At 41.3% G+C, this 23,184-nt stretch overlaps 1 protein-coding gene across 1 annotated transcript in view; it reads right to left on the bottom strand.

Moving 5' to 3' along the window:
• Positions 1-20,185, bottom strand: part of MPP7 (membrane palmitoylated protein 7) — a 260,043-nt gene extending 239,858 nt beyond the window's left edge. Inside the window, exon 1 of the mRNA XM_010381407.2 lies at positions 19,986-20,185. The gene's annotated coding sequence lies outside the window, so the exon portion shown is untranslated. The remainder of the gene's footprint in view (positions 1-19,985) is intronic.
• Positions 20,186-23,184: the final 2,999 nt, after the last annotated feature.

The following is a 23,184-nucleotide window of genomic DNA, read 5'->3' as shown; positions in this document are numbered from 1 at the left end:
TAGCATTTACTGACCTTTGGTATGTGCCAGGCACTGCACTAAATACTTCTGTGTTATCAGATTTAATTCTCACTACCAACTTTTGTAGTAGGTACTCTAATTAGCCTGTTTCAGTTAAGAAAATGAAGGTTTGGAGAGAATAAATAACTTGTCTAAATTCATAAAACCAGCAATAAGCAGGGCTGGAATTTGGAAGCCAACATGTTAATTTTACAGTCCATATTCTTAACCATCAGGACATATGGCCCTACCGTTTTCAGTTGCATGCCAAGGGTAATGTACACCAATTAACCAAGGAAGAGAGCTGTGGAAACCAGCGTTCCAGGACACTGGAATGCTGCAAGTACAGTCATTGTTAAGAAGGTAACTCACCCTTCTTTCTCTTCACAATGAGGCTTTTGGCCTTGAAGAAGCTAAATTTCGTTCAAAGCCTAGGAGAACCTGCTGTTAATGAACATTCCTGTAACAGGAAGTGCACAGGTGGTTCCTGTTAGTTCCATTGGCACTGTGATGTAATCTCTGACATTATCACAGGCAGCTGTGTGCCTCATAGGACACCAAGGGGCCAGAGAAAAGTACATCTGAGTATATTGTCTCTTTTCCAGCGAATGTGGCTGCCCGCTTCCAGGGTGGTTCAGCACCCTTGGCTAATAAAATAGGAACCTGAGCCTCAACTACAGTGGATGTGGGAATGTTCTCTTCCTACCAATTTGTGTACCACTTAAAAATGCTTACAGCTGGCTTTGGAGGAAGAGCGGTTAAAATAAAATGTACTCACTCTGAGACATTCAAATATCCAGGATATAAGCCACTGAGCAACTGCAAATTTGCTACAGCAAATTAGGGCTCAGGTGGATTCACTGAACTGGAGCTCATTAAAGCCACAGGCAGTTTAAAAGCCACTCAGACAGAAATGATAGCTGAAACCAAGACAATGGGTAAACGCACAATTGGGGTGGTGGGGGTGAGTAAGTGGGTCAAGGACTGAAGTCACTCCCACAATTAAAGGACAGGAGCATAAAGAAAACCAGTGGCAGAAACCAAGAAGAAACCAGATATGGAAGAACTAAGCTCCCCATCTCCAGTCATCAAATCTTCTCCTGTACACTGTTCAGATCTGTGTTAAATCCAGCCCTGCCCCACCACCCGTTACTCCTCAGTTGGACCCCTCGCTATTGCCTGCCTGTTCTGGGTCAGAGAACTCCTCCACTACAGCAACACAGTGAATTAACTGAACTCCATACATGATCATGACATGACTGGAAAGTTCTATAGCCTGTGTCTCAACCTGACGGTGTGTGGACAGGGGTAGGCATTAAAAAAAAGATACCTTTTTCTGGTGTGTCAGTTGCACACAGTGGAAAGTGACTTTTAATCTTGTACATGAAACATAAAATTTCATAACAATTTCATGCTGCAGTGGGCTACTTTTCAATATGCCCCAGCCTTCTCCTGGGAAGAGGTGCATGTTGGTGGAGTAACTTAAGGCACTGGCCAAAATAGGTGAGACTTGTGCTTATCCAAATTATGTGAAGGAGCCAAAGAAAGAAAGAAGATGCACAAAGGGGAGGAAATTTCCCATATGAATTCAAATACCACAGTTCTCACGCATTCGTCTCTGATGTATAGGAGAATGGGTAACCTGGGTTTGAATCCTGGCTCTACCAGTTCCTAGTTATATGACCCCAAAGGCAAATTACCTAACTTCTCCCTGACTCCATTCTTCTATTTGTAAATGGAAATGGAATACTCAAAGGGCTGAATTAAGCATGGCATCTAGGGAGGGTTTCCATAGCACAGCACCTGGCATACTGTAAAGAACCAAGAAATGACAGCTCTTATCTGTAAACACCAAGTTTGTACCACTCTATTAAAGCATTCCAAAGCTTTTTTTTTTTTTTTTTTTTTTTGAGACAGAGTCTCACTCTTCCACCCAGGTTGGAGTGCAGTCGTGCAATCTCAGCTCACTGCAGCCTCTGCCTCCTGGGTTCAAGCAATTCTCCTGCCTCAGCCTCCCAAGTAGCTGGGATTACAGGCGTCCACCACCACGCCCAACTAATTTTTATATTTTTAGTAGAAACGAGGTTTCCCCATGTTGACCAGGCTGGTCTGGAACTCCTGACCTCAAGTGATTCACCCACCTCGGCCTCCCAAAGTGCTGGGATTACAGGCATGAGCTACCACACCCAGCCCCCAAAGCTTTTTTCAGTCCAAAATTGTTATTAGACAGGAAAATGTCTATTTTGATAAGCAGCCTTGCCATATCATTCACAGCCTGTCCCAAAGGCTACTTTTAGCTCTATATGCAAAAATAAGAGTAAATTTAAATACCCAGTTTCTGACCCATCTGGAAATTGGAAGCACCCAGGATAACAGAAGCCAAGTCAAAATCACTTTAGTTAACATTTATTAAGTGTAAGACACTGAACTGAAAACAACAAAACTGATCTTGGTGGTGAGATTAATAGTCAGTATGAACACCAATGATTATGTAAAGTACTTTACTGAGGATACCGCTCTGAAATGCACATGAGAGGAAGCACACAGGAAAAACCAGTGTCACCAAGATCCCTGCTGATCAAGGACAGCTGTTAACTGGTTCCCAGGAGGGGTACACAAATGTACACAGACATTTATATAATCTTTTGTTGTCTAGGCACCAAGTCTTGTGTATTCAGCAATCACTCAAATCATGAGAAGGAATTCAGGGAGGGAGGAGCAGCTTAAAAACAGGTCTGGCCTGAAGCAGGAAGACCTGTTTCAAGTCACAGGCAGCATTAGCAGGAAGAAGCCAATGAAAAGTCTGCAGCTGAAGACTGAAGAAAGTTGCCTTCCCCTCCTTTCTCCTCTCACCCTAATTCCAGTAGGACCTCTTCAGTCTCATCTGACTGCCCCCTCTACATGATAGGTTTCACCGATTCCTTCTATTTTTTCCAAAGAAAACTTCATCTTATTGTCTATCAGTCATTTCTCAAAATTACGAATTTTAAAGATGGGGCAATTGGAGTAAATATAACTTTTGTTTGTCCTTCCACCCACGGAATGATTGCAACAAATCAATGTAATAAGAAGAGAGATCAACTTTTCATTTACTCTATTATACTATAAGAACCTTGAAGGCAAGGATGCTTTACACATTTTTGAATCTGATCTCAGAATACAATATAAGATACATAAAAGGATAATGACATGCAATGAATACATCATTCTAAAGACAAGAACAAGTGTTTTAATTTTTTTGAATTCCCATTTAACAGCTCCAAGATGTTTCAGCCATTATCTTTTTATTTCAAGTGAATTAAGCTACCTTCAGAATATAACAAAAGGACTTTTCTATTAATAGTTTCCTTTAGATTTGCTTCTAAAAAACCAGGCAATTTAGCTTGGTGTTTCCAACAAAAATGCTGTAAAGACCAATTTAATTTACACATCCTGAACGGTCCTGTTCTATAATCTAAGGGACTAGCTCAGAATATTGAAAACTGATGTTAAAAACGAAAACAAAAAAGAATCAGGGATTTAACCTACCTACCTTTTCTTTTTTTGAGATGGAGTTTCACTCTTGTTGCCCAGGCTGGAGTGCAATGGCGCAATCTTGGCTCACTGCAACCTCCACCTCCCGGGTTCAAGTGATTCTCCTGCCTCAGCCGCCTGAGTAACTGGGATTATAGGCAACACGCCATCACACCCAGCTACTTTTGTATTTTTAGTAGAGACAGGGTTTCTCCGTGTTGGTCAGGCTGGTCTCAAACTCCCGACCTCAGGTGATCCACCCACCTCGGCTTCCCAAACTGCTAGAATTACAGGCATGAGCCACCGTGCCCAGCCAACCTACCTTTTCTGTACTAACTAGATCTCAAAGAGTTGATGAGGGAAAGTTTCTCTTCATAAAAATATTCTAATAACTAAAACAGGAAAACGATAAAAATATCACCATTTTGCAAACCCTGATAAAATAACGGATCTAGGCAATGGTTATCAATGGTCATGAATACTACAAAAAGCGAGACAACCAACATTACCTGACTGGGGTGAGAAGTACAGGCCACCACCTACGAAGCAGTTTTGCCAAAAAATAGAAACTGAATCAAATCAAGATCTGATTACTATTTGCAGGAATTAAAACAACAAAAGAGCACTTTATACTATTCATTAAATAAAAAGCATTACAACAGGTGGTAGCCTGTTTTGTTTTTTTTTAATTATGATAACCAAACAAGTACATCTTGATAAACGAACATAACATTTCTTCATGTTCTCTTTGTGATTATCTTCATCTTAAAAGATGAGGAAAGTCCATCAAGTGTAAGCATGTTTATGGATGTATTTATTTATTGTGATAAGACAAAATGTACAACTTTGTACAAGTCAGGAGTTGCCTATCTCAAAAATATTTTCTTTCACCAAGCAAGGTGGCTCATGCCTGTAATCCCAGCACTTTGGAAGGCCAAGATGGGCGGATCACAAGGTCAGGAGATCGAGACCATCCTGGCTAACACAGTGAAACTTCATCTCTACTAAAAATACCAAAAAATTAGGTGGGCGTGGTGGCGGGCGCCTGTGGTCCCAGCTACTCAGGAGGCTGAGGCAAGAGAATGGCATGAACCCAGGAGGCGGAGCTTGCAGTGAGCCGAGATTGCACCACTGCACTCCAGCCTGGGTGACAGAGTGAGACTCTCATCTCAAAAAAAAAAAAAAAAAAAAAAAATTATTTCCTAGCTTTACTAAACTTCCTTTCACTTGGAAAACTACAGCACAGCTGAGCCAAGAAGTAACTGGTCCCTGCTTTTAAAACAACAGCTTGAGGAGTAATAAGCAAAGAAGCTGGATGCCGTTGAGTGACCTCAGAGGAGACAGATCACTGTGAGGAGCCCACTTTCAACTGAACTGGCACCAGCTGTTCTCAAAGTGCTCCAAGACACACTGGGGGTCCTCAGGCACCTTTCAGGACATCCATGACATCAAAACTATCATTATAATAATGCAAACAGGTCATTCACAACTTTCATAGGCTGACACGAAGCACTGATGATCAAAGCCAAGGTGTGTAAATTTTTTTTTTTTTTACACACCTTAAACACATTTTTGCTGGCCCCTTAGCACGAATCAAGGCAGTGGCACCACCAGTATAGGTCCTCATAACCACTGTGAACTCCCAGTGGAAAAAAAAGGATGGTTTCCTATAAAAATATCCTTGATGAAACAGTGAACATTAGCAATTGCATGACATCTCAACCTCTGAGTATGTGCCTTTTCCACCTTTTTAATATTCTTTGTGCTGAATTAGGAAAGTTCACATGAAGGAGCTATGCAGCATACTGAAGTATGGAGGTTGTCTCAAGGAAAAGAATTTATGCCAACTGTTTGATCAGCAAGCTGAACTAGCAGCTTCTGTTTATAGAATATCATTTTTACACGAAATAAAAACTGAAAGTATTAGAATTGAAAGTTGAGTATCTAGCAGACACTTTCTCAAACGCAATTTATATATCCATTAGAAAAAAAATACATTTGTTGAAATCAGCAGTCATCTCTTGAAAAGTCTTCTTCCCCTCCAGCTTTATTGAGATATAATTAGTATACAAAAACCTGCATATAATCAATGTATAGAATTTGGTGAGTGTGAACAAATGTATACACTCCTGTATTTGGTATTATAAAATGTGCTAACATTGAATTCCATGAGCCAATAGTTTCCAAGTCATACATTAGTAAGAAAGATCCAAAATGAAAGAAAGACCAGTGGATTTAAATACAACAAAGTGAGAAATGTTTACTGATATGGCTTCAGATTCCACACTGCAAATAAACTTTAATATATGTAACATTTACCATCTCCACAATCCAGGTGATAAAAGCGTCCATCACCTCCAAAGTGTCCTCGTGTTTTATTTTTATTTTATGTGTGTTAAAAACACTTAACATGAGATCTACCCTCTACAAATTTTTAAGGACACAATACCGTCTTATTAACTGTCTGCATATTGGGAAAGCTGTCACACTCTTGGTGGCAGATACAATTTTTCTAAGTATGTAATTTTTGTTTGAAGGCTTGACTTTTATCATTGGCAACAAATACATCAGTTATTATTTTTTTTAATCCAACTGGGGTTGGATTTTCTTCACATATTCCAACCAAACAACAAATCACAACAGATTGAATGCAGAAGCAGTTATGAGAATCCAGCTGCTTCTACGAAACCAGACATTATAGAGAACTGCAAAAATGTAAAACAACACCACTCTTTCCCTAAACTCTCTTTGTAAAGGTATTTTTCATACAGAAGTGTTATTTGTGTTCATATACAAAAAGGATATTATGTTTTGATTTTTGGTTTTTATGAGACAGGGTTTCACTCTGTCACTCAAGCTGGAGTGCAGTGGTGTGATCACAGTCTTTGAGGTCCTTAATAATTGTTAAGAGCATGAAGTAGTACTGAAACAAGTCTGAAAACTGCAGCTCCAAGAATATGGAGCTGAGGTCAAGGCTGTGCTTGTTCAAGTGAGCTTTCAGGAATTACCTTATTCTTTGAATTCCTGTTTGAAGAAACACTAAAAGTTGGAAGCTCAGTAGAGCCCAATGTCAGGCCTAGTGCACCAAGAACCACCAGCCACAGCCATCCTGAGAAAGGGCCTTATGAGTAGAATATTTTGTATTAGGCTCGGGGGTGAGGTTAGAAAACCTCAGGTTGGGGAAGTCAGCAGCACTTTTTCCTTCTTAGCTCAGCACATACCTCATTCTCGAGATTTTGGTCTCAAAAACAGCTAACCAGGCCAGGCATGGTGGCTCACACCTGTAATCCCAGCACTTTGGGAGGCCGAGATGGGCGGATCATTTGAGGTCAGGAGTTCAAGACCAGCCTGGCCAACATGGTGAAACTTCATCTCTACTAAAAATACAAAAAAATTAGCCAAGTGTGGTGACACGCACTTGTAGTCCCAGCTACTCAGGTGGCTGAGGCAGGAGAATCGCTTGAACCCAGGAGGCGGAGGTTGCAGTGAGCCAAGGCCATGCCACTGTACTCCAGCCTGGGCAACAGAGCCAGACTCCATCTCAAAAAAAAAAAAAAAAAGCTAACCATATCAGTCTAGACTAGCAGATTGGTAGATTAAGGAAGCTGAGGTGAACTGTTTCCCGTGCCCTTCCTCCTCTGGTTAACTCAAGAAATATCAAAAACAGCCATCCCAACCAACAGAAATCTCTGCCTTTTTAACAGACTGGTAAACTCTTCAGTACCAGACTTACCACAAGTCACTTAAACCTTAAGAACTGGGGCCAGAAGTGCAGTCTCAGCTCTCAAACATTTTTTTCTGTGCTTAAGAGATACGTAGCCAAGAGCTCACAAATACAGTGTCTACGGTGAGTGAGCCACTATGGAGACTTTGCCCTTGGATCTGAGTGAAACGGCAAGGTTCTGAGCAATATGACAGCATCCACCTGAACCCAGCCTGGGCTTTGGGTGGAGAAATGGAGAAAAGGTTTTAGGGGCAGGGGCAAGAGCAGGGAAGTCACTACAGTAAGACACACGACAAATAATGATTTGCTTCCTCCCACAAAGGCCAAAACATTGATTTCCTCCCCCCACCTTTGAGACAGAGTCTCACGCTGTCACCCAGGCTGGAGTGTAATGGCACAATCTCGGCTCACTGCAACCTCCGCCTCCCTGGCTCAAGCAAAGCTCCCATCTTAGCCACCCAAGTAGCTGGGACCACAGGCACGTGTCACCACACCCAGCTAATTTTTGTATTTTTTGTAGAGATGGGGTTTCACTATGTTGCCCAGGTTGGTCTCAAACTCCTGAGCTCAGGCCATCCATCTGCCTCGGCCTCCCAAAGTGTTGGGATTACAGGCGTACACCACCAAGCCTGACCAAACCATTGATTTCTAATGCTATTATGCTACTATTGATAGATATGGTACATAAAGATCTTCTATTAGTTTCTCATAGAGCAATAACAAAATAAAAGTCTGCCTTGTATTGATGCCCTATATCCTTTACTAAGTGGCCCCAATCACAAATTACAGTCTCTTTACTTTGCTTTTTTTTTAAACATAGGGAGTATTTCCAGCATATACTAAACTGGACGAAAGAGTATAATACTACAAGGAACCTTCCTGAACTTCTTACATACCTTCAATTTATGGCCAGTCTTACTTCATCTGCAACTGCCCCACCTCCCCACCCCAGCTTATTATACAGTCATTTTTAATCAGTTTTTGTTTTGTTTTGTTTTGTTTTGTTTTGTTTTGTTTGAGACAGAGTTTCACTTTTGTTGCCCAGGCTGGAGTGCAATGGCGCGATCTCAACTCACTGAAACCTCTGCCTCCCGCGTTCAAGCAATTCTCCTGTCTCAGCCTCCCGAATGGTTGGGATTATAGGCGCATGCCACCACGACCAGCTAATTTTTGTATTTTTAGTAAAGATGGGGTTTCATCACATTGGTCAGACTGGTCTCGAACTCCTGACCTCAGGTGATTCACCCACCTTGGCCTCCCAAAGTGCTGGAATTACAGGCATGAGCTACCATGCCCGGCCCCAATCAGTTTTCTTATTTAAAAAAAAGGATTTTAGGAAAACAGACTAACACATTAAAGAAGTAACTCACCTAGAATCTTAATGCCCCCAACTGATATTAACTGAATTGTTTTTATTTGAACTTTCACACTCATACAGATATGAATTAATAGCACATGGACAATTTAGAGCTGTACATGAAAATTAACTTATTCTCTTGTTACAAAATTAGGATTATCCTAATGACGTGATTTTGTAAACTTTTGCCACCATATACTAACAATTTCCATGGAGAAGAAGAATAAATACCTATTGCTGCACAGTTTAGGTTGTTTCTAATTTTCCAGGATATTAGAATATTATCATGAACAGCTACATACATAAATTTAGTGAACATCTATTAACATAGACTAGCAAATGCTAAACATGCAATAATGTAGAGAAAAATGGACTCCCAGGTAACGCAAAATACAGCAACTGCTATAACCACTGATGCTGCAAGACCAGGAAAAGTAGCTCCTTTGGATAGGGTGACAGATAGAAACATTAACTAGGGATTAAGACTGATATTGGCTGGGCACGTTGGTTCATGCCTGTAATCCCAGTACTTTAGGAGGCTGAGGCAGGTGGATCACTTGAGGCCAGGAGTTCAACACTAGCCTGGACAACATGGTAAAACTCCATCTATACTAAAAATACAAAAATTAGCCAGGTGTGGTAGCACATGCCTGTAATCTCAGCTACCTGGGAGTCTGAGGCACAAGAATCCCTTGAACCCAGTGGGGCAGAGGTTGTAGTGAGCCAAAGATCGCACCACTGCACTCCAGCCTGGTCCACAGAGAGAGAGAGACACTGTCTCAATAAATAAATAAATAAATAAATAAATAAATAAATAAATAAATAAATAAAGACAGTAATACTGATGATCCTAACCCTGTGTAGGCCTAGGCTAAAGTGTGTGTTTGTGTCTTAGTTTTACATAAAAAAAAAATTTTTTTAATAAAGGAAAATATTTTTGTACCGCTATAGAATGTGCTTGTGTTTGAAGCTGTGTTGTTACAAGAGTCGAAAGTTAAAAACCATTTATAAGCAAAAAAGTTAAGCTGAGCTTTGTTTATTATTGAAGAAAAAATACTTTTTAAATGAACGTAGTGTTGCCTAGACATGGTGTTTATAACTTCTACAACAGTGAGTGTACAGTCATGCCCTAGGCTTTCACATTCACTCACCACCCACTCACTGACTCACCCAGAGCAACTTCCAGTCCAGACACATGCGAAGTGTCCTACGCAGGTGGACCACGTTTCATCTTTTTTACCATATTTTTACTGTACCTTTTCTATGTTTACAGATGTTTAGATAGACAAATACCATTATGTTCCAGTTGCCTACAGTATTCAGGACAGTAACCAGCTGCACAGGTTTGCAGCCTAGGAACAATGGGCTATACCAGATAGCCTAGGTGTGTAGTAGGCTATGTTATCCACATTTGTGTAAGTGCAGCCTGCGATGTTCACACAATGACGAAATCACCTAATGATACGTTTCTCAGAACATATCCCTGTTCAGTGATACATAGTTGTCTACGTATGTAGGATTCCCCTATACCAGGGGAAATAAATACTAGAAAATACAACAGAAGAAAAAACGGCATTCACAGTAGAAACAAAAGCTGAAGTAACTAGGAATTACTGTAACAAAGAAGACGATCATTACAGAAAAAAAAAAAAAACTGACCCCCACTGAATAAAACATAAATACCACTGATAAGTGGTTTCCACTCGGGATATAGATCAGTGTCACCGGAGGAGATTTTTAAAAATACAATTGCTGGACTCTACTCTCTACAGATTACAATTCAGTTCATCCGTGGTCAATGGGATTTTTTTTTTTGAAAGCTACCTAGCGAATTCTAATATAAAGCCATGGATGAAAACTACCAGTTTAAACATGTTTTTAAAATAACACAGGAGGGACTCATTCTTCTAGATAACAAAATATATAAACAAGTTGTAGCAATAAAAATAAAAGCAAAATCCACTGTGAAATTAGAACAGAAACAGACAAATTGATCAGAATAGAGCAGGGAGCCTAAAAAGGTAAGAGAGAGAATAGAGAGTGTGTGTGTGTCTGTGTCTGCGTCTGCATATATACGAGTGGGTGGGTGGACCTTGATATACGATATAGGTAGCATCATAAACCACTAGGTTATTTAGCAAATGAGTATAGGATACTCCACTGCATTAGTAATCAGATAATTGCAAGTAAGAGCAATAACATATCATTTTGTGCTGGATTGCTCCATCTGTTGCATCAGATTGGAAAAAATAATAATGTCAGAAAACGCCACATGCTAGCAAGAATGCGGGGAGCAACAGCTGGTGAAAGTGTCAACCAGATAACAATCTGGCCGTACCTAAGGGAATTATGCACATGCCAGAGAGAGGGTCCCCTGGGGGCAAGGAAGAACATGAATGGGGATAGGTGATGAAGGGGAAAGATAGAATAAAATAAGGTGGGAGGCGGCTCCACATGGACCAGTCATGACAGTGTGCCATGAAGTGAGTGGTAACTCCAGTGTGAGCCCCTGAGCTGGGGAGCGGGCGGAGCGGGGCAGCTCCTCATCATAGGCCCCTTCACCCAATCAGCAGGTATTCAGTCTCTACATACCAGGAACTGCATCCCATCCTAGGGACCCAGTAGCAAAGATCAAGCCCTTACCCTCATAGGGGTTACGTCCTAGTGAAGGAAACAATAAAAAGTACACAAATAAGATGATGATAAGAGTGTGATAACAGCTACAACAGAACTAAGGCAGTGATAGTGACAGAGAGTAATGGAAAGAGGGTTTCACTAATGAAAGGATCGCCAGAGGTGAGCTCCCGCAGGTCTGCAAAAAGAAAATAAACCAGGCATTCCGCAAGCCGAGAAAAGAGATCCCAAAGAACTGCGTTCAAGGGCCAGGCATGGTGGCTCACACCTGTAATCCCAGCACTTTGGGAGGCTGAGGTGGGCAGATTATGAGGTCAGGAGATCCAGACCATCCTGGCTAACACAGTGAAATCCAGTCTCTACTGAAAATACAAAAAAAAAAAAAAAATTAGCCGGGCCCCTGTAGTCCCGGCTACTCGGGAGGTTGAGGCAGGAGATGGCGTGAACTCGGGAGGCGGAGCTTGCAATGAGCTGAGATCGCGCCACTGCACTCCAGCCTGGGGGACAGAGCAAGACTCCGTCTCAAAAAGAACTGCGTTCAAGGTCATCAAATACAAAGTTGTCATAGTACAGGTGACAGTGTGTTCTAAAGATGACTTTCAGGTACTTTCTGTCATTCAGCTCCCAGAAGCAACCTTTAAAATGCCTGTTATATAAAATGTAAACTATAAGGATTATTGTGAGAGTCCAACATACCGTGATTAAAGAAACCAAACTTTTTGAAGGGGAAGGGGGAGGAGACAGTATCAATACGAATGTTCTATGTCTGCAAAAAAAAAAGTTTCTGGAAAATTACTAGGATCCACAAACTTTTCCGTCACTCCTTAAAAAGCAATTGAGTACTCATATTTTTTCCCCAGCACCGTGCCAGGAAATGAGATTAACTATTAAATTTTCTGTCTTTGCTTCAATTGTATAAGATGCAAGATTCTATCTATTTTATATATGTACCTTTTTTTATGGATAAAAGAAAACATTAATTGCATGCTTGCAATCTGCAAGACCCTGTTCCCTGAGCTTCTACATATTGGAGCTCACTTACATTCACAACAAAATACTATATTATTTCCACTTTAGAGATGGAACAACAGAGGTTAAGAAACTTGCCTAAAGTCAAGGTACTAGTAAGCAGCAAAGCAGGGATTCAAACCTAACTCTTTCAAAGTGTTAACCACTACACTTACGTTTCCCCCTAGAGTGGCTGGCCCCTGCAGTGGCTGTAGCACATGGCCTTAGAATTTATTAGAAATGCAAATTGCCAGGATCCCCCCTCCCAGACCTACTGATTAGAAATTCTGGGGGCTGGAACGCAGCTACCTAAGGTCTGATAAGCCCTCCATGTGATCCCAAGGTATGCTAAAGTTTGAGAACCACTGGTAGAAACTTTTCATACTGAACTTAATGTGAGAGGTGAAATTACTACAATTTTGAAACTTCTGAAATATAAAATTTGTATCTGATTTAAAATGACTATGAAGAAATCAAAATAGTGTTAACTCATTTCCTCACTACTCAACTTCTTTCTCCCAAACTTGACAAAATGCCTAATCTCTATCCTGATTATACTATGTACAAAAAGGATACTCTGATGAGCGTTAGAGCACAAGAGGTCTGAACTCACTCTTCAGAAGTAATCAGAAACCATAATAGGAAGAGAAAAAACAACATTTTGAATATAGCAGAAGCTTGATAAATCTTGGGCCATAAATCCAAATTCCGATCCCAGGCTCAACTCCAAATTTTTACATGACTTCAACAGTCTTCCCAATGCCAAAAAAGAAGTTACGACCCCAAGAAATATTTGATTAACAAGATTCAAACTGCTTTAAGTGCACATACAGAGAAACTGTCCAAGAATGTGTTTTTATCAGGAGTGAAGCTAAGGGATGTCTAATTACACATCAGATCTTCTGACAATATTCACAGCAAAAGGGGTTCACTTTATCCCTGTCCCTGCATACACCTGCTGTGTACGGCATCCTACCTGATCCTTTTCTTTTCAAAGCTGTACCTAGAACAGGAGTCTTTTCTCCCCAACTCAAGTACTCAATTTGGGCAGTACAGTTCTATGTGTATTCAAGTTTGCCTATTTCTAATAAGGCCTTTTTTTGTTGTTAAATGGATGGAAGAAAGAGCATGAGAAATAAGTATATTCAAGCACCTACCATAATCTGAAATCTACCATAAGCCAAATAACTCCATGAAGCTATTCACTTGCATACTCAAGTCATTAATTTTATAAATTTCAGGTTTCTACTTATTCCAAAAATTGAAAACATAAAATTGAAGACTAAGGAGTACTTAGTCCAAGCTTGGACCACCGGAGAGCTATAAACCTGTCTTAAAATGCTTAATGACCTGATTAAGGTCACCAAAGGCGAAGAGAGCTCTAGGAATCAGCCTTTTAATCTTCCTGGCTACTTACAACCACACACCTTTTCCATGCCCACATTCTCCTAAGGGCTGAAGGCACTGCCAAGAACGACCTTCCTAGAAGGGCTGAATCCTATTTATTTTCTCTCTCCCAAATCTCCATCAAATCCCCTGAGAACTAGCAGTGTTCTGGTAAGAAACAAATTATCATTGCTCTCCTCCCCATCCACAGTTCAGTGCAACTGAAATAAACATACACACACCCCAACCACTGAAAGACTTTCTCAGATTCCTATCAAAGTCCAAAGTTGTCTTCAAAACATCTTGCAAAATGCAATCGTACCAGTTAGTCTTTAATCTCCACTAACATTGCCATTTCTATACCCAAAATGGGTATTGCAACCGCTATGTATTTTCATCTCCCTTCTCTAACCATCACTAACAAGCAACCCAATCAGTAATAAACAAGCCTGATAAACAGCTCCTATCTTTGGAGAGAAAAGAATGGTCTCCTCTCTTTCATAAGTAAAGCAAGCTGATAATGTTCTACTAAATAGGAAGACTAAATGCCTCTTCAAGAAAAAAAAAAAAACATTTATATGCCTGGGAAAACATCTTGGTTGTTTGTTTGTTTTTTGTTTTTTTACTTAAGCATCTGTTCATAGTAGGTAGCAAAGAATCTTGCCACACATATGCATTTTACTACTTCTTTTAAAGAATTGGTAATCTGAGAGCAAAGCATAAGACTGCTCAAAGAGCTAAGTCCCAGTTTACATAAAATTTAAACAAAACACACGCCATTAAAAAATACTCAACTACTCATAAATAAAGACCAATATATCTACACTTTGGTCTGGGTTTCTGAACACAAGGAGAATCAGAGGGTTCGATAGGAGAGGTTATTTCTGAAATCATAGGCATACCTCGAAGATATCACATGTTCCATTCCAGACCACCTTAGTAAAACTAACACTGCAATAAGGCGAGCAACAGAAATTTTTCTGCTTTCCAAGTGCATATAGAAGTTATATTTACCATACACCGTAGTCTATTATGCTGGCAATAGCATTAGGTCTTAATTTTAAAGCTTTATTATTTTTTTTAAATGCGAGTGATCATCCGAGCTTTCAGGGAGTCCAAATCCTTTCGCTGGTGGAGGGTTTTCCCTTGATGTTGATGGCTGCTGACTTAACAAGGTGCTGGCTGCTGTAAGATGGGATGGCTGTGGCAATTTCTTAAAATAAGAAAACAACGAGGCCAGGCGCTGTGGCTCGCGCCTGTAATCCTAGCACTTTGGGAGGCCAAGGCGGGTGGATTGCCTGAGCTCAGGTGGGTGGATTGTCTGAGCTCAGGCGTTCAACACCAGCCTGATCAACACAGTGAAACCCCGTCTCTACTAAAATACAAAAAATTAGCCAGGCGTGGTGGTGTGCACGTGTAATCCCAGCTACTCGGGAGACTGAGACAGGAGAATCTCTTAAACCTGGGAGGCAGAGGTTGCAGTGAGCCAAGATCACGCCATTGCACTCCAGCCTGGGCAACAGAGCAAGACTCCATCTCAAAAAAAAAAAAAAATGAAGTTTGCCACATCGACTGACTCTGCCTTTCACAAAAGATTTCTCTTTTGGTAGTATTTTACCCACAGTAGAACCTCACTCACAATTGAAGTCAATCCTATCATACCCTGCCACTGCTTAATTAACTAAGTTTATAGAATATTCTAAATCCTTCATTGTCATTTCAACAATGCTCACAGCATCTTCACCAAGAACAGATTCCCTCTCAAGAAATCACTTTCTTTGCTCATTCAGAAGAAGCAACTCTTCATCCATTCAAGTTTGATAATGAGACTGCAGCAATTCAGTCACATTTTCAGGATTCACTTCTAATTCTAGTTCTCTTACTATTTCCACCACATCTGCAGGTACTTCTTCCACTGAAGTCTTGAATCCCTCAAAGTCATCCATGAGGGCTGGAATCAACTTCTTCTAAACTCCTGTTAATGTTGATATTTTGACCTCTTCCTTTGAATCACAAATGCCCTTAATGGCATCTAGAACTGTGAATCCTTTCCAGGTTTTCAATTTACTTAGCCAAGATCCATCAGAAGAATCACTATCTATGGCAGCTATAGCTTTACAAGATGTGCTTCTTAAACTAATAAGCCTTGAAAGTTGAAATGACTCCTAGATCCATGGGTACAGAGTGGGTGTTGTGTTAGCAGGTATGAAAACATTAATTTCCTTGTACATCTCCATTAGAGCTCTTGGGTGACCAGGTGCATTGTCAATGAACAGCACTGTTCAATGGTACCTTTTTTTCTGAGCAGTGGGTCTCAACAGTGAGCTTAACAGATTCAGTAAACCACGCTGTAAACAGATGTACTGTCATGCAGGCTTTGTCATTCCGTTTATAGAGCACAGGCAGAGTAGATTTTGCATAATGCTTAACGATTTTTGGAATGGTAAATGAGCACTGGCTTCAACTTAAAGTCACCAGCTGCACTAGCTCCAAACAAAAGAGTCAGCCTGGCCTTTGAGAAGAGGCATTGACTTCCTTCTAGCTAAGAAAGTCCAAGATGGCATCTTCTTCCAATATAAGGCTGTTTCATCTACACTGAAAATCTGTTGTTCAGTGTAGCCACCTTCATCAATGATCTTAGCTAGATATTCTGGATAACTTGCTATAGCTTAATATTTGCTGCTTCACCTTGCACATTTATGTTAGGGAAGCAGCTGCTTTCCTTAAACCTCGTGAACCAACCTCTTCTAGCTTCCAACTTTTCTTCTGCAACTTCCTTACCTCTCTCAGTCTTCAGCGAATTGAAGAGTTAGGGTTTTGCTCTGCTGGCTTAAGGGAATGCTGTGGCTGGTTTCATCTTCTACCCAGACCACTAAACTTCTCTGTATCAGCAATAAAGCTGTTTCACTTTCTTATCATTGGGCTGTTCAGTGGAGTAGCACTTTCAATTTCTTTCAAGAACCTTTCCTTTGCATTCAGAGCTCAGTTGTTTGGTGCAAGAGGCCTAGATGTTGGCCTATCTTGGCTTTTGTCATGACCTCCTCACTAAGCTCACTCATTTCTAGCTTTCTGATTTAAAGTGGGAGACATGCGACTCTCCATTCATTTGAATACTTAGATGCCAACGTAGAGTTATTAATTGGCCTCATTTCAATATTGTTGTGTCTCAGGGAATAGGGAGGTCTGGAACGAGGAAGAGAGATAGGGAATGGCCAGTTGGCGGAGATATCAGAACATATGCAACATTTATCAATTAAGTTCACCATATTATACAGGTGTGGTTCATGGAGCCCCAAAACAACTAGAATCGTAACATCAAAGATCACTGACCAGAGATCACCATAACAGACAGAATACCAGTGAAAAGGTTTGCAATATTGTAAGAATTACCAAGATATGACAAAGACACACAAAATGAACATACCCTATTGGAAAAATAGCACCAATAGACTTGCAGGGGTGCCAACAAACCTTCAGTTTGTAAAAAACACAGTATCTTCAGAGAGCAAGCCTGACTAACAATTTCCTTCATTTTAAATTCAAAGTGAAGGAATATCCCTTTCCTTCTGAACTGATCCCATTTAATAAAACTCAAGACTTAACATTACAACTCTGTCTGAATTGCAATTAGGACAGAAACAGTTGCAGTACCTTTGTATCTTTTTCAGTGAAATGTTTATAACAAGGAAAAACAAAAATCTGTTTGAAAACTCCAATAAGCAGCCCCCAGTGAACCATCTAGTGGAAGTCAGGTAGTGTCGTAATTAATTTAAAAAAAGAAAAAAGTCACAGAAACTCTGAAAACCATTGGGGGAGTGGGAGGAGTCAAAGCTTCAGGTAAGAATACAGGCAAATACTTTACAAACAGCCAAAATATCTTTCCAGTGTCCCACACTGCAAGAGGGCTGGGCTTATGAGAATAAATGATTCATTTTCTGTATAATCAACAGATGATAAAAGTTCCTTTATGGAAATTTTTGCTTGGGTGCTAGAAATTTTGACAGGAGAGTAAAAGTTACATAAAGCCACTAAAACATAAATCAGTAAATAAATGCAGGGCTAGAGTGACAGCCTTGTGTAACAGTTGCCTTATATGTTACACGAATATGTTAAAATGTACATATGAAACAGAGGTATTAACCACAAAACAACAGATAACTTCATGATTAGAACAGTTACATTCAGGCCGGGTGCAGTGGCTCACGCCTGTAATCCCAGCACTTTGGGAGGCCAAGGCAGGCAGATCACTTCAGATCAGGAGTTCGAGACCAGTCTGGCCAACATGGTGAAACCCCATCTCTACAAAAATACAGAAAAAAAAAAAAAAATAGCTGGGCGTGGTGGCATGCACCTGTAGTCCCAGCTACTCGGGAGGCGAGGCAGGAGAATCGCTTGAACCTAGGAGACAGAGATCACAATGAGCCACTGCACTCCAGCCTAGACAACAGAGTGAGACTCTACCTCAAAAAAAAAAAAAAAAAAAGAGTTGCCTTCAGTAATCCATAAGACATTTTCATGTTCCTGATAATTAGTAAATTTAACATAACCTAACAATTCTCTAGAATTCCCTAAGCCTTAATATCATGCAAGAGATTACTGCCAACTACCCATTTCAGCCTGTCCCACACTAAAGCCCAAACTCCTTTGGTCGAGTTATTCTAATCAAGAAATTAATTTTCAACCCATCTATAAATGTACAGTAAACACTTCCCAAAACAAAGTAATAAGTCATGATCAAAATGCACTTCACTTCATTAGTATTTTCCTTCTGCATATCAATTATTTCTATTCAATTCAAAAAACGGTACCGAAATTCGATGCTGAGCTAGAGATGCAAACACAAATAAGGTTCTCTAATTTGGAAAGCTTCCCAAAATTTAAAATAGAGATTTTCACACAGCACTACTAACTTTTGTTTGTTTTGCCTATGTGGAAAATTACCTTTCACCTGAAATTCAAACTAGCTTAGCAATCTGGATGGAAAGAAAAACCTCAGAGACAATATTCCTTTACTTGAAAATAACCATCTCCACCTCTGACCTGTGTACACGGGATCGAATTGGTATGCAGAAGGTGGCTTGATGGCAGGAATCTTACCCAGATTTTGGATTAAATCCACTACAGGTATAAAATAAAGTAGGAGTAAACTGAGGCAGGATTCCTTTCATCTCCAGGGCTTTCAGTTGACATACCTGTAAAATGGACATGCTATGCACAGCCTGCCTCAGAAGAGTAGGAGGATGGCATACTATATAATTGATAGAGTGCTATGAGTTTCACAATTAAGTGGAAATACTGTTTTTGTAGAACCGGAGTGAACCTGAGCATAGAAAACTCTCCAAGGGCCATCGCTGTGACATTACTGCTAAAACTCAGTGACCTTCATCAATTCACTTGTAAACAAGCAATATACTGAGCACGTCAAAGGAAAGGTAGCAACAATTCAAGATACTTCTTTATAAGTAAATCAAATCACGTAATTAATAGCCTAGGATTTACCTGCAAACTATTACTGCCTGACTAGCAGGTGCATCCCCAAAGCCTCGAGTTCAGAGACTGTTTTTAGAGAGCCCCCCCTTTTTTAATGTGAATATTGTTTTTAAAATTAGAAAAAGAAAAAAAAATCACAATTCTACTCCCACCCATGGCACAATGACAGAAACAAGGTCCCACCCCCACAATCCTTTCAGACCTGCACAGGCATTCCTCACGAACACTCCTCCCCCTCATTCCTACTTCACCGCTCCCCACTTCAGGCCAGACAAAGGTGAGTTACTCGGCTGGGTCTACCTGTCACTTAAGCAAAACCCCCACACAGATTCACGCTAAAGGCTGCTTTTAATTTTTTAAATAGTAAATAAGTAAATAAATAATGCTATCGTGTAGACAGCATTACACGGCCAAACGCCTGTTCTCAGAAAACATGTAATTAACACGACCCAAGTGAAGACGCCTTTCTGGCTTAGGGGAAGAAAAAAAAGAAGCCAGCCAGCTTATCGCTCCCTTTTTCAGTCGGTTCTTTTCCCCGGGGAGCCGGACTCTGACTCAACTCCGCAGTTCTCCCTCCACCTGCCGGTCGTCGCCGCCCCAGCCCGGAGTTCCGCGAGTCACCAGGGGTCTCCAGAGGTCCTCAGGGTCCCGCCCGAAGCGGCCCCGCCCCTGCCCCGGCCCCGCCCCCACCTCCCCGCAAGGTGCCCGCCGCGGGCTCCCGGGCTGAGACGCCTAGAGGCCGGCAGGACGCTCCGGAGGACCGGGGCCCCGCTCGGCCCGGTCGCCGGCGCTGGGAGCAGCTTCGGGGGCCGACCCCACCGCCCGCGCCTAGCCCGGGGCTCCGACAGGCGCTCCCCAGTGGCGCCCCATTACCTGCTCTGGGCAGCCGCGGTCGGCGGGCAGGAGGCGCACTCGCTCTGGCCCCTGCAGCCCCGGGCCCCAAGGCAAGGAGGCAGCGACCGCCACCGCCGCAGAGGACAATCGGGAGCCAGCGGGCTCTGCACCGCCGCGGCGGGCGCAGAACGCACGAGCCCAGTGGGAGCCCGGCCCCCGCCTCCAGCCCTGCTAGTAACCAACACGGCCCCCACCCTCGGGGGGGCGGGGCCGCGGCTGGAGGGGCGGGGCGGAACCGCACCGCCCACGGGGTAAGAGGGGCCTGCTGATAGGCTGCTAAGGCGGTAGGCGTCTCAGACTTGAAGACAGCCCCTCCAGCAGAACTCCCTCATTGGTCGGCAAGAGAAAACAAAGCTGGGCTCTGATTGGTGACAGCTCTGTAGCTCCTCCTACCCGCAGTCCCCGCAAGTTCCGCCCCTGCCCGCCTGGTTCGCTAGCCTTTGGTTCCCCACACCCAGGTGGCTGCAGACTGGGGTGTGTTTCATGGACGAGCAACCTCCCTGAAGAGAACCCCGGATACGCAGGTTCATTAGCCAGATGCGCATTTTCTTAAGCTCCTGCGATTCTCTAATTTAAGTATGAACTTGGTTAATAACGTAATCTTTAACTTCGTTTGGATTTAGAGAAGTCTCCTAGGTTTAAAAATGCTGCATAAGATTGAGAGGGATATTGTTATGCACGAAGAAAGACAAGGTGTTTTCACCTTTGGCGACACTGTAGGTGACTTTTTTTCTTATTATCTTTTTGTGTTCCATACTGAACATGTTCTACATGATTAGAAAAAAAAAAATTCTTAAATAGAAAAATGAGTGGAGTGTGGAGAATGCTAATGACAAACTTTAAGGAAATTCAGAGAACTGATTCTTTCACAATAGAAGAAAATACAGTAAACATGCTCAGTATCCGAGGGCTACCCCAAAAAAAAGTGAACTGGTATCAGCGCCCTTCAGCTCTCTTAAAGAACTTTACAGATGTGACCGAGCTGCCCCCATACTCCTTCCTATCATGTAACCAACACATAATGTAGACAGCACCACACTGCAAACAGAATTAAAGAAAGACTCTGATAGGAAGAATTAGAATCCAAAGTACACAATCAATAAAGCTTTAGAAAAGGGAGTTTTAAAAAGCAGAAAACAAAAAAAAATCAGGTAATATAAATTGGAAAGCTCAGCTAATGGAGGGAATTATCAGAAAAAAAAATAATGTGACAACACTTCAAGATGTGATCAGAGATTTTGAATAGAAAGCTGAAGGAAGAGGAAGGGGATTGAGATAAGGAGCAATGACCTGCAGTTAATATGAGCTCTCAGAACACATCCCCCAGAACTGGTGTCAGCCTAGAAGGCAGGAAGCATTTCTCACCTAGGGACCACTCTCATTTAACTCTCTCTAGCTGCCTTAATGTTCTGTTTGTTCTTGTAATTCTCACAAAGTTCTAAAACAGGCTATTTGAAATTAAGCACTTACCCCAGCAACTCTGTGAATTACGTAATAGTGAAAAATGGAGCTAGCAAACCTAAGGAAGGAAAGGAATGTTAAGGTAAACATAAACTTAAAGAGAAGTAAGGGCAAAACACCTGATACAAAGAAGACAAAAAATTCTTTTTTCTCTCTTACTTCCTGAGAATAAGGTAAAGCTCTTTGGAGGACAGAGTAACCTTATTGCCTAACAAAAAGAGTTTTTACCAAACCTTTCTAATAACTGTAATTCTAAACTGTAGTTTAAAAATATGTGTCCTAAAGTAAGTACTATGAGCAAATAGTTTTGAGATCTAATATTTTTACATAGTGTAAAGAAAAGAGGAAGTTAGCCTAATATGAACAAACTGGAAGGAATACCCTTCAAAAGTTTCTTCTACAATAACACCTGAAATTCCACCACTAACATTCTTTCACTGGGATTAAATAATTTATGTCTAAGATTATTCTTTTTTTCATTTACTCATCAAACATGTAGTCAATATTAATTATCAAATACCAGATGCTGCAATGAACGAGGCATTCTACTAAGCACTCAGAGTATAGCCTTGAACAAGACAGACTTGCAGCTATTTTTATCAGTAGAAGATGGACAATGATCCAATAAAAAGATGAACTTGCAGACCGGGATCAGGGCAAAGAAGAAAACAGTGACCAGAGGGATGGCAGACACACTTAATTTTGGGAATGGAGAAAAATGCTTTAAGGAGAAATGATCTAAGAGAAATGCTCTAAGATTTGAGGCACCACCTAAATAAGAAAACACCAACTTAGCAAAACTCCAGGGCAGGTAAAATAGCAAGAACAAAGGCCTTGAAGTAGGAAGAAAAGTAATGTATTGCAGGAACAAAGAGAAAGCTAGCATGGGTATCGTGGTGCATAAGGAGAGTGCTACTAGACAGGTTAGAGAAGGAGGTGAGGACCTTGTAGGCAATGATAAGAAGTTTGTATTTTGTTACAAGGATTCCTCACAGGGGCAACATCAAGTTGCTGATAGTGGAGTAAAATCATTGTTTTTTTTTTTTCCTTTTTCAGAGTCACCAGTAAAATGAGCATTCATTCATTAAGCCAATCCATCAGGAATAGATCCAGGAAGAACCTACTGTTTACTAGAAATAGGTTAGATCTGTGGCTATAACAATGAATAAGACAAGACTCTGGTGGATCTATAGAGAAACTATTACTGCACAGATGATGGGGAAATCAAAAGTACTATGGGGCCAAGGAGACTGTCCTGCAGCAAATGAGGAATAAGCTGAAAAATCAGTAGGAGCCATCCCAGAGAAAAGGGACAGGGTTCTAGAGCCAGAGAACAACAGAAGAGCATTCAGCGCCTGCGAGGGAGCAGGGGATGTAATGCGAAGCCATAGGGACCATTGCATAACGAGTCAACTTTCCCCACATCACAAGCTTGCCTAGCCTGGATGGACCCAGAATGTTAAAACAAATGTCTAATTAGTAACGACATTCTGAATGCTTGGGAGCTGAGCAAAATATGAGAAGAAGCAAGCTGATTTTTGTTTCGTATTATTATCTCCTTTATTCCAGCAACAAAAGACACTGAAAATAGTAAATGCCCACTTTTAACCATGCCAATCCTTTTAGGATAGTAACAGTGAGCAGTATTAATCCTGTTTGACCACAACTAGGACAGAGTTGAAGCCCCTGGAGTAGAGATCTGTTCTATTAGCCCCAG

This window comes from Rhinopithecus roxellana, chromosome 11, assembly GCF_007565055.1.
Source record: "Rhinopithecus roxellana isolate Shanxi Qingling chromosome 11, ASM756505v1, whole genome shotgun sequence".
Classification (NCBI taxonomy): Eukaryota; Metazoa; Chordata; class Mammalia; order Primates; family Cercopithecidae; genus Rhinopithecus; species Rhinopithecus roxellana.
This window is presented reverse-complemented; position numbering and strand designations above follow the sequence as displayed.